At 36.9% G+C, this 17,194-nt stretch overlaps 1 protein-coding gene across 2 annotated transcripts in view; it reads left to right on the top strand.

Moving 5' to 3' along the window:
* The window catches only part of LOC137426251 (uncharacterized), a 35,544-nt gene extending 19,556 nt beyond the window's left edge, over window positions 1-15,988 (top strand). For both annotated transcript variants that reach the window (XM_078769416.1, XM_078769415.1), the window contains 3 exons: window positions 14,183-14,269; window positions 15,597-15,638; window positions 15,903-15,988. The gene's annotated coding sequence lies outside the window, so the exon portion shown is untranslated. The remainder of the gene's footprint in view (window positions 1-14,182; window positions 14,270-15,596; window positions 15,639-15,902) is intronic.
* Window positions 15,989-17,194: the final 1,206 nt, after the last annotated feature.

Here is a 17,194-nt window from a genome sequence, read left to right as displayed (position 1 = left end):
GATTTAGTTTTCTTTTTACATTTGAGACAATAACTCATATTTATTTATCAGAAAAATTCCGACAGAGGATCAAAACCTTTTTGGTTTTCAACATATACATTTCTATCTTAATTTTTAAAACATAAAGAATCCTAAGGAATGCCTTCACTCTCTCCTCCATTTATTTACAAATAAAACTAACTAAAGTCAATAACACCAACATCATCAACCACATAATCTTTTCCTTCTTCTTCTTCTTCACCACTTTCTCGTTTAAATCTCCTCCCTGAAAGTGAAGACATTGACGCCGTTATTCTTGAAAATAATATTTCCATTAGACTTTTCATTTCTTTATTTTCCTCCTCAGTGCGTTGAGTTTGATTTATTTGCTGTAATACCTTCAATCTTTTATTAATCTCACTGATTTCCATCTTTTTATATTTTTCCTCCCTCTCTCTTTGCTCCCTCTCCTCCTTCTCTCTTTTCTCCCTTTCCTCCCTCTCCTCCTTCTCTCTTTTCTCCCTTTCCTCCCTCTCTGTTTTTTCCCTTTCCTCCTTCTCCTTTTTCTCCCTCTCTTCCTTCTCTCTTTTCTCCCTTTCCTCCCTCTCCTTTTTCTCCCTCTCCTCCTTCTCCTTTTTCTCCCTCTCCTTTTTCTCCCTTTCCTCCTTCTCCTTTTTCTCCCTTTCATCCTTCTTCTTTTTCTCCCTTTCCTCCTTCTCCTCCTTCTCTCTTTCCTCCTTCTCTTCTTTAACTCCTTCCTCATCCCTTGCTACCCTTGAGCTTGAGCCCCAAAGAATATTATACATATACTCATCTGGATTTTGAGATATTCTTGTATCTATAATTATTTTTCTCATAATAGGATACCAATAAGATTTGTTGACGATTTCTAAAAGAGTTTTATATTTCATAACTTTGAGAAGTTCATTTTTATTTAATATTTCAAACAAGTCTCTATTTGTGGGTTTAACAATATCAGTATAAGGCCAGTTTTTAATGACAAAATTCCCATGTATATGCTCCAAATCATAAGGTATGTAATACCGAGCACCCTTTTCTTGTAGGTATCCTTGAATACAAAAATTATAATTCTCTTGTAGTCTTCTTCCTGCCATTTATGTATCAGAAATATATGTGAGATTAATATTATGACAGGTAATACCACCCCATCTTCCCACTACCAAATCGGTTTGTATTCCTCGGCTTTCTATCCTTATCTCATTACCTTCCTTCTTTGTCATGCGAACCATCGCTATACTATCATATATTTTTCTTTTCTTAAAATCAAGTATTTGTTGTTTACTAATTGTACTTCCACATAAATCCTTATCCTCACCAAGTGGATAATATTCTTCTTTACGAGACTGATTTAAATCATGTAGGGCTTCTATGTTTATTGAAAAAGACCAATTATACCCTAAATCAGGCATATCATACCCCCATTTATTAATTCGCATATTAACTATATGTCCTTCTTTATAAAATTCAATTGTAAGCAGGTAGTTAAATTCAATGAGGAAAGGTGTATGGTCAGTATAACCAGGTGTTGTGGTTGTAAATTTTATTTGTTTAACAAAACGTGCTGTTTTCTTTAAAAATATATATTGTGATAAATCACTAAATCTAAATAAGTCATTCGCATCTGTAGGGTTTGGATAATTGATTAATTTATAAGTATTCTTCATATTAATATTTTTACTTACACTATATTTTTGTCGTTCAGCCTGTGCCTTTGTATAATAATTTGATAAATCAATATCCTGAGAAGATTTTCCAAAGATAGAACCATCTTTTCCAACATAAGTCATTTATATTAGATTTAAAATGATATCATAAAAATTTTCATTATTGTTGAGTTGAAATAATACATATAAACATAATTGACCACAACATTTAGAATTAATTTCTTGAACTTGAAATGTTTGATAAACACCATTCTGTAAGAATTGTATTACTTCAACAGGTGGTGGCATACCATAACTATCAAAATAATATTTATCCTGACTATTATGAATACAAACCCAATGAGAACCATTCTGTGTCTAAATTCATAATAATGTTCTTTGTATTCTTATTTATATGTATTAATTTATCTCTCATACAAATAACCACATTATCAATTTTTTGTGTTTTACAATACTTAGCTAGTTCTATATTTGACGTTGTATTCTTTCCAAATTGTTTAAACCATTTATCCATTTATTTATGAGAAAGATACAATCCATTACCCCGTTTAGTTAGTTTAACACCCGCTTGAGCGATAGAGGAAAGCATATCTCCAACCAACAATCTAGCTTTATCAGGTAGACTTTCAAGTTTTTGAGCAAAATCTACAATTACACCACTTCCACTAATTTGTTTCTCCAACTCCTTGTTATGTCTTTCCAATTCTTTTTGAGCTTTTAGTTGTGCCTTCCTTTCGTTAGCAGTTTTTACCGCTGCTGAAATACCACCAGTCAATGCTCCCGCCGCACTTAAACCAGCAAATAAAGGAATTAGAAACGGGAGAAATCCTCCTCTTGACTCGTCTATTGAATATTTCTTTAACATAGGTTTCGTCATTTTAATTTTAAGTGATCCAACATCATTTAGTGTTTTTACTTGTGTGTGTGTGAGTAAAACATCAATTCTTACTGCTCCTTTTCTTTGAATTGTATTAACATTAATAATACAAGGCTTTTGATTTTGAATACAAGATGTTAATTTATTAAGATTGATTTGATTAACATATACCCCAACCATTTATTTATGAGAAAAAACCTATGTGATATTAATCATAACACCATTATCTGTATTAATCTGTAATTCTGTTTCCTCCAAAAGCAAACAATATGCATTGACCTCTTCACTCTCCCCTCTTTCAATGTATAGAGAAGTATCCACTCGATTAGACTTTATAGTTTCCTTTTGAGAACTCAGGTCAATTGCATAGATTGTATAAAGTTTTTGAAACGCAACCATATCCAAAATAGGATCATTATTACCGTTGCTTTCACACACCTTTTGGTAAGACTTGTAGGCTTCCGCATAATCATTTTTTTCCCAATCAATTTCCAATCTATCTCGCGGATAAAATGTGCCATCAAGAGAAACCAGAAGTTGTTTCACCTTAGCATTATCACTCAGCGCATTATTCTTATTAGTACCGTCCTCTCCATCTGGTTTTTAAAAAATGAGCCAGAGGTATCGTGGCTTTCCTTGAAGAACACCCAAATTCCAAGTGTCGGTAGTGTGTTCCAGTTTAACGTGTTGACATCTTCTTTTAAGGTATGATACATTTAGCGGTTTCTTTGAGTTAAGTCTTCTATTTAACATCTCTTCCGTTTTAAGATTAGGAGTATATTCACGGATATACCAACACAAATCATTAATAACAAATTTATTGTTGTCTCCAAAAGCATTTTCAACCCCAAAAAGCAACCTATTTACATTATCATTCCTTTGTAGTTGAAATCTAATTTTAAGACCATACAAAACTTTGTCATCATCACAAAATCCAAATATACCTTTCAGAGGTACTGCTACGGTAAAACTATTCTCTGGTTTTGTGTCATCATTATACATTGCCTTCCTTTGACTATAACCAGGGTCTGTGTTTGTACCCGTTGACATATCAGGAATAAAACCTTCAACAGCTCCCTTACCCATTCTATCACCAAACGAATATAGTGTAAATTTCATCATTTCAGATGTAGCAGAGACATAATCAACCGCTTCAACCTCTTGTGTTCCAATATACAGGCGAACACTATCAAACATTTTCCAGAAGAAATCATTTACGAGTGTAGCATTAGTATTATTCGCAGCCTTAGTGAATTTAAATGTACACAGCAAGAAACTATCAGCTATATTCAAGTAAGTTTGTTGATTATTTATTTCAAAACTTTTTGTTCCGTTTGAATTCCAGTCTGTTCCTGTTATAGCATTTACCTTAAAATAGTCTTCCTTTTTCGTGGAGTTTGAAATGATAATTGTATCATCCAAATCATAGATACTATCAATCGCTTCCATACTTGTATTTATATAGTATTAAAATCGTTGAAACCCTGACCCAAGTATTTTAATGATTTTTTGTCGTTCTTGTGAAGATAGTTGAGTTTTACCTTTTTTTATTTCTTTGATTGCTTGTAATTTATGAGACTCCTTTTGAGCATCTTTTATACTCTTTATAGCACCCGCAACGGAGCCCACGGCAGAAGCAGTTGAACCAATTAGGTCTTTATGTTTAAGGATGGTTGAACCAATACCCATTAGAGTATCAATTATCCCATCTCCTTTATTTCGAAATTGATGACCTACACCTCGTTGTCTCTTAGGTTTATAGTATCCTCTACCCACATACCTTGTATAGTATGGTGAAAGGTACATGCCCTCCCCTGTAATTATTTTATATTTTCCCAACTCGTGTTTTCTCACAATAACCATTATTTATTTATTGAAAAACTTCACGTAGGTGAATTCTGATGGATATAATTTCATCATTAAAGGATATCATACGATTATCTTGGTCGGTTATCCTAAAATTTACTCTGTATATGGTTTTTCCTGACACAGGTAAATAGACAAGATTTTTTGGTTCCATATTAAATTTATAACCAATCGGGGTTGAGTATGCACTGAATGAAAATATTGTATTTGTTCTTATTCCATCGTTATAAGCACCATCAATCAAATCACAATGAATTAATACTGAATTTATACCGGAGGATATTTGGATAACATTATCACTGTAAAACGTCCCGTTATTTTCAATCTTTTTTGAAGAGAAACCCAATAGCTCTCTAAACGAATTTTCAATCGTGAAATCAACTTTATAATTATTTTTAAGTTTAATAGTTGATTTTGAAGTGTGTTTTTGAATATCTATTACAATATTTTTTGGTTCATCACCTTTTTCTTTCATAAGGCGAGAGACTTCTGAAGATATTTGAGAAATCTCGTAAGCTCCAGGTGAAACGGTTATAGTTTTATATCCACTTCCTGGATTATAACTAAACTTGTTGTTTTTCTCTGTGATATTAAACAAGGTTTTATAAGTTTCCATCGACAATAAAGATGCCTCATATGAGGTAAGGGGGTCAAGTTGTAGTGGGTAAGGGAATGAAGCTGTGTAATCGCTCGTTGTGAAATTAAAACTAAGAATTGTGCTTCTCATCTTATTTAATATCTAATAAAATATCTTTGTATTGACATTTATTAATTATTTTCAGATTCATCAACTGATCTAAAATGGCTGAGGATTCATTAAAACAATTGTTGTTTCCAGCCTTCTTACTACCTAACAACAATAATAGCCTATTAACTAATTGTGATGGGTCATTTGGAAGAAAACTAACACCCGAACCAAGCTTACTTAAAGCATCAATAATATGTTTCTCCTTCTCATTCTTCTTACTTTTACCAGCAACAGAAACTCCATAATCAAGTGCATTTAGCAACTCAATATATACCCTATCTTCCTCTCTTTCCATATCAAGTGGTTCCTCAAAATATTTTGAACCGCTGAATCCGGGGTTTGTTAGAAGAAACATTAATCTTGGAGTTAATTTAACATTTGGTTGAGTAGAACTCAAGAACATCAATTCATCATTAAATATCAATACCTTTTCTTTCACAAGATGGAACACTGCTGGTTCTTCTGTTGGAATGAGACCTGCTCTGGTTTTTGAATCTGCCAAATATTCATTGTTTTGAAGAGCTTCCACTACATAATTAGGGGGTTGATTTACCTCCTCAAGTTTCTGAAATAATTCTTCATCATTATATTCTAATTTTCCAAGTTCTTGTTTTGTTATCTGACTAAAATCTTTGAGCATTTGAAGTTTTTTCGGAGTAAATTCTACCGTGGGAACTGTTGGGTGTTGAGTTTTTAAAAGCGGTTTAAAAAATTTCTCTTGTTTTCTTTCAAAGGCTTCTTCACCAGTTAGTTTCTGTCTCCGTTTCTTCTTTATCTCTTCCTGTTGCTTTACAACTTTTGAAACCAACTCTTGATGTTCTTTAAACTTTCTTGCTCTTTCTTCGGTATTCATTTTCTGTATTTATTTATTGAAAAATATCATTTAATGAATTGTAAAGGTCAATGGGAAAATTTTCCTTTTCTTTGTCATTATAGTAAATGTGTTGAAATAAATCCTTTTCTTTAAATATTTCATCAAATTCTTTATTGGTATTAATACGAGTTGTTATTTCTTCTTCACTAATACTTGTATCTCTGCTTTTCATACGTTTGCGTTGAGTCTCCTCATCGATATCAAAACCGAATGATAAAATCTTAACTCCATCACCACACAATTGTTTAATAATTTGTCTCATTCCTTCAGGATTAGTTTCTAAAATCCCAAGACCATTAGATTTTACTTTATTTAACTCACTCTTACAATGTGAATATTTTGTAGAACCAAGAGAGACCTCCTCAAATATTTGACCTTCGTTCCTCAATCGCATATGTTCCTCCATTGAAATGTAGTAATAATCTTTCCCTTCTACTTCTCCTGGTCGCTTTGCTCTGGTTGTAGTACTCACAAAACGAATCATAGGGTGTTTTTAAAAAAAACTTACAATCTTTTCATTTTTACTATTCAAGAGTTTAGATTTATGAAAGTTCTTTCCTGAAGCAGATTTACCCACAAGATTAATAATAATAGTTATCATTTATATATGTAATTATGTTTAAAATAAAAATACATCCTTTAATATCTCATCTTGTTTCACAACAGTATATTTATATTTTTCAATCGTGTGTTTCATATAATTTTCAAATTCTTTTTTACTACATAACGTAGAGCAATTATCTCTCCAAAAATTATTTACATCTATTGAATTTAACTTAAATAAAATAAAAGTATTGGCATTGTTTCTTATTGAGCGTCGAGGGAGTTGAAAATATGATTGACTAAGATATATACAATTACAAGAAGAATGTCTCCCTCTTGTATAGTAGCTATCCATTACTGTTTGGTTTCTCTCATTAACACAATCATCAAAGATGACGAGGTTCTTTTTTGATTTATCTAAATCTTGAGGTGAAGGTATATCATCCGTATTATCACTGAGAATACAAGTTATGGGTTTTGGTTTCGATTTTGATTTCTGTGTATCACAAAATAATTGTATTATATCTTCAATATTATAATCATTTAGTTTGTTTTGAAGTTTAAATAAACCGATAATGTCTTCCTTTTTAAGACCTGCATTAAAACTCTGTGAGAGTAGTTGATACTCGGGTTGAAAACTAGACTTTGTAAAAATTATTAAATTATCATAATCTAAAAAATTAGGACCAAGGAGCATCTTTAAAAGCAAACAGGTTTTTCCACATCCGCTTGAACCAACTATTAGACATCTCAATGAATTTGGAATGTTTTTATGGTTATTAAATTTTATCTTATTTTCCCAAACGGGTAAAAAATCATTCATTTATATATTTGGAAAACAAGTCATCTAACTTTTTTTGAGCTATTTTAGAAACTCTATATTTTATCCTGAGTTCGGGTTTAATTTCAAAATAATTCATTATTTTATTTATATAGTATCTTGTATTAACATTTCCATTAAAATTATTTTGAATAATAAATATCATTAAACCCTTATACATTTCCTCAATACAAATAGTCTCTTCCCTTGAAAGAAATGGTGTATTATCATCACAATACTTAACATTCATCTCTCTTATTAATCTTGTAAAGTAATTCATTTTTGGTTCTAATTTAAAAGAGTTATATATATTTTTATATTTTTTATTATCATTAATTAAAATTAAATCACAGAAAATACATTGTTTATATGTTCCCTCATTATTAAGCCCTATTCTATCACAAGCCGGACAATTCTCTAATTTATCATATGGAGAGTCTGGAAATTCTAAATATCCTTCAGAACTTATCATATTTATATGGTAAATTTTTACTTAAACTAAACGCAAGTTTATTCATTAATAAATACAATGTTTCAAAGCACAAAAGACAAATTTCAATCAATCTCTACTTCGGTGAAAGATATAGAAAAATATGTCAAAGATGTTAAATTGAACAAAGATAAATATGGAAATTTTTGGGTAAAACCAGTTATGGAAAATAACATGAGCCCCTCTATTTCATTTAAAGGAAGAGCTCTAACTATACCTGGAAAGACATCCATTAAAGTAAATCTAACAAAAGTTTCTCCTCTACTCCTGGCAATTTATTCAAAGCTTGAAAAAGTGATTGACCACGATACTTTGAAAAAGAATGATAAGACCATCAACAATACTCGTGGAGAAATTTGTATTTACTTTAATAATCCAAAGGGTGTAGATCTAAGTAAAATGAATGATGTTAATATTTCTGGTGAAATGTCATTTCGTTCTATGATAGTTAGAGATTATTTAAAGATAACTTTTGATATTAAAAATATAGAGATTGAATCCGTTAATGAAAGAAAGTATATTGGTATAGATGGAAAGGTTTTTTCTGCTAATTAAATATGAGTCATTACAGCAGTGAAGATTTTACTATTTCATTGAACTCGGACGATAGTGATGATAGTATTTCATTGAACTCGGACGATGGTGATGATAGTATTTCATTGAACACAGATGATAGTTATGATACTAATAGTTTGTGCTCAAATGATAGTTATGAGAGTAGCTTTATTGATGACTCTGAGTATGATTCTGAGTATTCATGTGATAGTTATGACTTAGATGATTCTGAGTGAAAAAGTGTTTTAGTTTAAGCACAGCGATATATATAAAACGGAGCTGTAAAGCTCAAAAGTGTTTTATTTTAAGCACAGCGATATATATAAAACGGAGCTGTAAAGCTCAAAAGTGTTTTATTTTAAGCACAGTGATATATATAAAACACCACGTTTTCTCACGCTATAAATATGGTTTATTGTGATACTTGCGAGAAGGAAGTAAAATATTATAAACAACATATTCTCACCGCAAAACATACATACAACATTCTTAACAAACTTTCCCCTCTTCCACCTAAAACAAAACATTGTAAGGTCTGTAAAACAACCATCCTCAAGAAGGGGTTTAAAGCCCATCTTAAAACTAACAAACACTTGTCAAAATTGTTTACTATTAAAAACTCTGATGGTGCATTCAAAGGACATATTAAAATAAGTCTTTAACTTCAAACCTCCTGAACCAGAGTCTATAGTTGATGCTGTAGAAATAGTTAAACCTGCTGTTCAAACGTTGATTGAAAAAACACTAAAAGAAATGAAACCACTTAAATTTTATATGGGAGTAAAATTAGAAATGACAAAGGACGAAGGAGTTATAGATACACCATACATGAGAACTGAGCCACACTTTATATCTTCATATCAAGATTTTAAAACATCAGGAGTCTATGATGAACTTATTAAACAAGAGCAAGATGTGGATAATTCAATCGTAGGAAGTGGATTCAATATAGGAAAAATTATTTACATAGACATTCATATTCTTAAATCAGATCCTCTCAAAGCTTCTTCTTACATTGATTTACTCAGTGTTATCAAAAATAGAAAAGCAGTTATCAATATCAAAAATAAAGACAATAAATGTTTTCTCTGGTCTATTCTAGCACACTTACATCCTCCACATTTTCATGATGAAAGAGTATCTCATTATAAAAAATATGAGAATACATTAAATACGAAAGATCTAAAGTTTCCGATGACTTTAAATGATATTCCTAAATTTGAAAAGTTGAATAATTTATCAGTAAATGTTTATGGTCTAACAGAAACAAACAACATTCAGGTTTTAAAGCTTTCTGACAATTGTAAACAAACTCATATTAATCTTCTATATTTTAATTCAGATGAAAATTCACATTATACATACATCAAAGATATTACAAAATTAATAAAACCACAAGTATGTAAAAGAACAAATAAAATATATATTTGTATGCGTTGTCTTAACTTCTTCCATACACAAGAAAGATTAGATAAACATTCAAATTATTGTGGTGAACATAAATCAACGGTAATCAACATGCCTAAAAAAGACTCAAAGATCACATTCAAAGATGAAAAGAAAACAATAAAACATCCATTTGTTATATATGCTGATTTTGAAAGTATTTGAAAGAAAGTATTTGAAAGATGGGGAAGATTTGGAGGGGAGGGGCAAGGGGGGAGATTTGAAAGGGATGGGTGATGGGGAAGATTTGGAGGGGAGGGGCAAGGGGGAATATTTGAAAGAGATGGGTGATGGGGAAGATTTGGAGGGGAGGGGCAAGGGGGTAGATTTGGAGGGGAGGGATGATGGGGAAGTTTTGGAGGGGAGGGGTGATGGGAAGTTTTGGAGGGAAGGGGTGATGGGGAAGATTTGGAGGGGAGGGTGAGATTGGATTTTGAAAAGTATACGATTAATGGGAAACGAACATTTATTGCAAAATGAGTTTCTTGAGACCTTCATGTCAAAAATACGTTTGAGGACGCTGGAGGGGGAGGGGGGGGGTGGAGAGAAGGAGAGTTTAGGGAATGTATGAAAGAGGCACTGTAAGAGATGGAATTTTTTTTGGAATGAATCGATTTGGTGAGTAAGTCGAAAGCATCCTTTTATAGAAGAAGAAGAAAAAGGTGTTATAATATACGACAGAATACAGTTCTTCAGGGGAAAGCTTAAACATTTTTAACAACGTGATCACGTGATCACGAACAATGTGGTCGAAGAACGAACGAACAAATAAGAACAACGAATAAACGAATTAGAGCAGAGAAGGAAAAAAAAAAAAATTCTGAGTTGAGATTTTAAACAAGGAAGTATGGGGTGAAAGACTGGGACAAAAAACAGGGAACGAAAGTAATTGCAGTGCAATCGTCGAACCGCTGAGAGAAAAACAAGGCCCCAAGGTTGGACACGGAAACCTACTAGGCCTCAGAATAAGCGACACGAATTAACCGACGATTTTGTATGCAGGTACGAAAAATCAACACCGAAAATCTTACCAAAGACACACCACAAGTACACACACCGAAAGACAGATACAGCCACGACAAAAACACAACTGTGAAAAAAATACTTAACTTTGAAAGCGTGAGGGCATGGACAGCCTCGAAAGAAACGTGACCCTCCAATCTTGCGCATGATTGTTCTTTCTTTCCTACTCACCACATGCTTTACCACTTGCCATCACCTTCATCTTTCCGATACTCACCTTCAGACCTTTTGCCTCCACACATTCCTTCCACTTGTTCATCTTCTCTTTCAGTCCATCCATACTTTCTGCAATCAACACCAGATCATCTGCAGACAACAACTCCCACGGAAAACCCTCCTTTACGTTCCGAGCCAGCACCTCCATCACAGCTACAAATAGTAGTGGACTTAGTACCGACCCCTGATGCACTCCCACCTTCACCTTAAACTCACCACTGTTACCGTCCTTCGTCTTTACAGCTGTGCGCACTCTTTTGTACATTGCCATCACTACTCTGATCAACCATTCCTCCATGCCCAACTTCCTCAATGCCCATGTCACTACTTCACGTGGAACCCTGTCGAATGCTTTCTCCAGATCAACAAACCCAAGAAACAACTTCTTCCTCCTCTCCATGTACTTCTCCTGCACCTGCCTCACAATAAAAAGCGCGTCTGTCGTTCCTCTTCCTGGCATAAATCCAAACTGCATTTCGTCAATCTTCACTTTCTTCCTTATCCTCATCTTCAACACCCTTTCCAAAACCTTCATTCCATGCTCCAATAACTTTATCGCTCGATACGAGCCACAGTCCAGAGGGTCACCTTTCCTCTTGTTTCGAGGGACGAGGGTACTCAGTTCCCAATCCACTGGAATGCGGCCTTCTTTCACCACCAGATTACAGATCTCTGTCATTCTGTTCACTTTCCAACTTCCTCCTGCCTTCAACATATCTCCCACAACTCCCGTCAGCCCTCCCGCTTTTCTACCCTTCATTGCTTTTATCGCTTCCTCAACTTCCTTTTCAGTTATCTTCTCTGCCGGTCCTAAAACTAGGTTACTCTCTATGTTGCCATCCCTTTCATTCTCTGTATTCAACAGCATTTCCATATATCTCTTCCATCTTCCTTTAATTCCATCTGGGTCCACAACGATTTGTCCCACTTCATCCTTCAAGCAACTCACCCCCATCACATCAAACCTCTCTTTCGCTATCTGCTTTGCAATCCTGAATACCGCTCTCTGACCCTCTTCCGAATCCAAGCGTTCTCCGAACATTTTCCAACATGCCTCCTGCGCCTTTGCTACCTCTTTCTTTACAGCCTTCTTGGCTGCCTTATAACTTTCATGCTCTGCTTTTTCTGCCCCCATACCCTTCGCCTTCTGCCACTCCTTGAACTTCTTCCTCTTCTCGTCAATCCTCTTTCCAACTTCATCATCCCACCACCATGTTTCCGAGTGCCTCAGTGGTCCTTCTGTCCATTCACATACCTCACCAACGGCTCCCAACAGACTATCTATCATTGACATCCAACCACTTTCAAGCTCAACCACATCATCCTCTACCATTCTCAGCCTCTCTTTTAATGCCTCCCTTACTGTCACCTCTTTCAACCTCCACACCTTCATTCTCGGTTGGTACTTCACCCACCGAGCTCTCCTCGCACCTTTCACCCTTATGTCGCAGACAACAAAGTGGTGCTGTGAAACAGCCTCCTCCCCCGGGATCACCTTTGTTTCCCGGAGGTGCCCCCGATCTCGCCTCCGCACCATCAGGTCGTCAACGGTTGTCGCGGACCCACCTAACGTGTAAATAACAAGTTTATTATACCTCAGAAAACGAACTCCACGTCGGGCATCAGACGTTTCCTCATCATAAATGGAGTGATTTCCACCCTTGCTTCGATCGGGTTCCCCACCTTGAATTTTGACGAGAGGGAGTGGGGTCCCCCACGGGGTACTTCGGGCTGTACCCTTCCCATATGTAATTGTAATTGTCATGGTTCCATTTTTGAGGCAATGTTTTTTGGCCGGATGCCCTTCCTGACGCCAACCCTTTTAGTCGCCTCTTACGACACGCAGGGATACAGTGTACCTATTGTAAACCGGGGTACACATCGGGTTAGGTAAAAATGTGATACTTGAGAGCAGCTGAATGGATTTAAATCAAAGTTGGTACAAGTATGTATTATGTTGCAATAATATTGGTACCAGTTCACTGGTAATTCCCTGTTTGTCGTTAAAGGCGGCAAAAAGGGTTGGCGTCAGGAAGGGCATCCGGCCGTAAAACATTGCTTGAAATAGGGGACGGAAAAACAACAACAACCACGGTTCCCGAAAAAGGCCAACCCCTGCTTTGCGGGGAAAAATGGCCTCTAAAGGTGTTTTTTTTTTTTTTGTTTTATAATATTGGTGGAGGCACATCAGTCGATGCCATGACGTCATGACGTCGAAGAGTGTCGTTCTAGTTGTCATTAGCATTAATAAGATAAGCGTGGGACGCGTTCCTAACGTCGACACTTCCCGTATTCTATTTCACTTTTTACCGGTGATATTCCTCTTATTTATGATTAATGACAACTGTATTGAAGTACACAAACGTACAGTTGTTCTATGTACGATTTTGCAATTTCCCAATTTTGTACTTTGCGATGTATTATGACGTTTCTGTCAGTCTTGGCAGTTGTGAAAACGTTCGAGAATATAAGATATGGTTTGTAAAGTGATGTAAGTGTGAGTTGAGGCGACGCAAGACTGGTAGTGGTGTAATTACGTCACGACGTAATTGGTGGTATTGATATATTAATTTATTATACCAATTATTTCCTCCTTTTTAGTTCCCATGAGATATCTTCCCGTCGTTGATGTGAGCTGCCCAGCCTGGGTTTGAATCCCAACCCAGCTATGAATTGTCATTCCGGTGTTACATAGGCCGTGTGATTCATCAATGTGTGTGCCGTCTCTCGGATGGACGTTAAACTGGTCATCCTTATGCCGGCATTAGTTGGTGGACATTAAAGATCCCACGGTGTCCTTCTCAAAGAGGAGGCAACCTATCGCTGGCACCATGAACACATTTCAAATTCCTGCCCTAGCTTCCTGAGCCGGAGTGGTGACGTGACCAGCATTGTGGCCAAGTATCTGCTCTGACGAGGCCATGGAACATGAATACGATGATGATGAAGATGATGATAATTATCGAGTTGATGTGAAATAATCATTTAAACATGGCTTTATTATTTCTGTTTTGTTTCAGAAGCACTGTTGTGAAGCTCTGTTTGTGCCTTTGTTTTCAGTTCGGGAAGTGGGAGGTTATCTCCAAAATTGGAGAAGGAAGTTCTGGATTTGTTTACAAAGCAAAGAATGTCAACTCAGCAGAAGAGGTACGAGCATGTGGTGTACGAGCTCTGTCTTCATTTCACTTTTTAACTCAACTGGACTATGTCCAGCTGAGTTTTTGTTGACACCCAGTGTCCGTCGTCCGTCTGTCTGTCTGTCTGTCTGTCAACAATTCGACGTCTACACTCTAAAAGTCACAAATATTGATTGGATTTGATGAAACTTGTTATGCAGCATCTCTAAGACATAAACTAGTTTGGGATTGCATTTGGGCGTTGCACGCCCAAAAATGGGCGTGGCAGGGCGGCCATATTGAAAAATCAATTTTTGTCAATCTGGTACTTCCTAATGTAGCTAGAAGGCTGAAACTTGGTGTGCAGACAGTATGTAACAAACCTCAACACATATATTACGGGTATATATACCGGTGACGTCATAGGTCACGTGACATGGCGGCCATATTGGATTTGATGAAAACATTAAAAATGCATCTCGGCCTTCATTTTACGATCGATTGAGTTGAAACTTTGACCATGTATAGTATGGCACTTGATTGGATGCATATCATAGCGATGACATCATAGGTCATGTGACCTGGTGGCCATATCGGTGGCCATATTCTAACCATATTGAGATAGACCCGTTGAGTTCAGGTTCCCTGGAACCTCCAGTTGGGAGATGGAACAGCACACGGGAGAGCGAGATAGAACACAGAACAGAACATGGTGGAAAACACAGATGGCAGTGTGGAGGGACATGACGGAGAGACACATGGAAGAAGGAAGGATGAGACCTCAGGGATCGGGAATTCTCCTGCATCTGAATGTGTCTTCTCTCTTTCTGATGAGATGAACGATGCTTTTTATTTTGACTTGCAGGCCTCACATCACTCCTGTAGAACATTACATCGTAGATGTGATTACAATGAACAAATAATGTGTAATCTGTGACAGATGATGGTTGTGTGTCAGAAATCTCACCAAACATAAAAGTTGAGGGGGCTTCTTCATTCCTGCCATTGCTTTTTATTTTATTTTTTCCCCCAAAAAATTAACACTTTGCTGCCCATCACTCCCCCCCCCCCATCCTCTTCAGCTCCCTCATCCCTTGCACCTCAATGTTTTGTCCTTCTTCCAATTTCTACCACTCGACGAGATTTACTTGTGGTGTGTTGATGTAATCGTTTCCCTATTCCCTTTTTATTCCCCGTCTATGTGAAGTTGTTCCTTTCTCTCATTTAGCTCCTTCGTTGACTTCAGTATAAACAGAAATAATAATTGTACATCACGACACATCAACATCATTTGTTCGACTCATTTTCCTGCATTGTAGCTGAGATGTTATAAAACGATCTCTTGTCCCCTCTTTCAGGTTGCTTTGAAGAAGGCGAGATCTTTGGGAGGTTCAATACAAGTAAGTTTGTGTTTATGTGGAGATGGTGGTGTTTGAACTGCTGAAGTAAGAACACAGTTTCACCCCTGAACTGTCCTGGTAGAACTTTTGTCTGTGATACATCTTCGTCTCTTGGCTCCTGAGGCTGTGCGTCTCTGTGTGGGAGTTACAATCATGTGGTTATTGCGATGGTGTGACTTTACCTTTATCCAGCTAATAGAAGCAATTTGTATAATTTTCTCTTTCTCTTTTCTCCTTCTTTTTTTTTTTTTTTTTTTTTTTCAGCTCTACCATGAAGCTTCGATAACCAAACATTAGTAAGTGTGGATTTCACTCAAACTTCTGTAATTTTATTAATAATATAATGACATAAATGCTTAGAATGGAATACACCTCTTTCTATTAACTTCATTGACTTCAAGAAGGAATTCGATCGTGTTCATAGAGGAAGCCTGTGGAAGATGCTAAGATCTTATGAAATTCCACAGAAGATGATCACTCCAATAAGCAAATTCTCTGATCACTTCTATGAACTCCACGTGCAAAATATTTATTTATATATAAATGGACTCACAGCTGTAATTGCCGTCAAAGGTGAACAAGTCCTGTTCTTATTTTTCTTGTGCTTTGGACCTGCCGATGGTTACGAAGGACTCGGATGACAAATTTGGTTGCAAGAAGCTATCTGTATCGATTTCAGATAAAATAAATGTGGATTTATCTTAAAAGATAAGATAAGTGTGGATAAGATAAGATAAGTTTAAAAGTTTAAATTAAAAGATAACTTTGTGGCGGACACAAAAGCCCACTGGCGTGGTGACATCATTCCACGCACCAAGTGGGCGGTGGCCACGCCCGAGGGGTAGGCGTGGCCTCATGATATACACCGGGCGACCAGCCCGGAGCATTTCAGTGTTACAGTGTAGTCTTACAATAAAGACGTTTATATGTTACCGCTTGTCCGCTTCCTCCTTGCTCACAAGCAGCGCGCGTAACGCCGCGCTTTACTGGTGACCCTCGACGTTGGATCTGCCGTAGCGATCCTTCCGAACACGACGCCATTGCAATGGCCAACGACAAGGCAATGGCGATTAAACTTCCCGAATTTTGGGAGGCCCAGGCCGAAGTCTGGTTCATTCAAGCTGAAGCCCAATTTCGGCTTCGGCGCCTCACCAACGACGACCTGCGCTACTGCCATGTCGTCGCCTCCCTCGGGCCCGGCACGGCCGCTCGAGTTGTGTCCGTCCTTCGCCACCCACCGGACGGCCACAAGTACGAGGCACTCAAGCGGCTACTCCTAGCCACGTTCGGCCTCTCGGACGACGCACGGGCCGACCGCCTCCTGGATCTCCCCGAGCTCGGTGAGACGCGCCCGTCGGTCCGAATGGACCATATGCTGTCACTGTTGGGCGACGAAGCCCCCGGTTCGCTATTCCGGGCGCTTTTCCGGCGCCAACTTCCAGCGCAGGTTCGCCTCGCGTTGGCCGGGACCGAGCTAACGGAACCCCGAGCATTGGCCGCCAAGGCGGACAGGTACTTCGCCGCTTCGGACACGCGGGCGAGCGTCGGCGTGGCCG

The sequence above is a fragment of the Myxine glutinosa genome, unplaced genomic scaffold, assembly GCF_964187855.1.
Source record: "Myxine glutinosa unplaced genomic scaffold, kmMyxGlut1.1 SCAFFOLD_2440, whole genome shotgun sequence".
Lineage (NCBI taxonomy): Eukaryota > Metazoa > Chordata > Myxini > Myxiniformes > Myxinidae > Myxine > Myxine glutinosa.
Note: the sequence above shows the minus strand (reverse complement) of the source record. Positions and strands in the feature narration are given on the sequence as shown.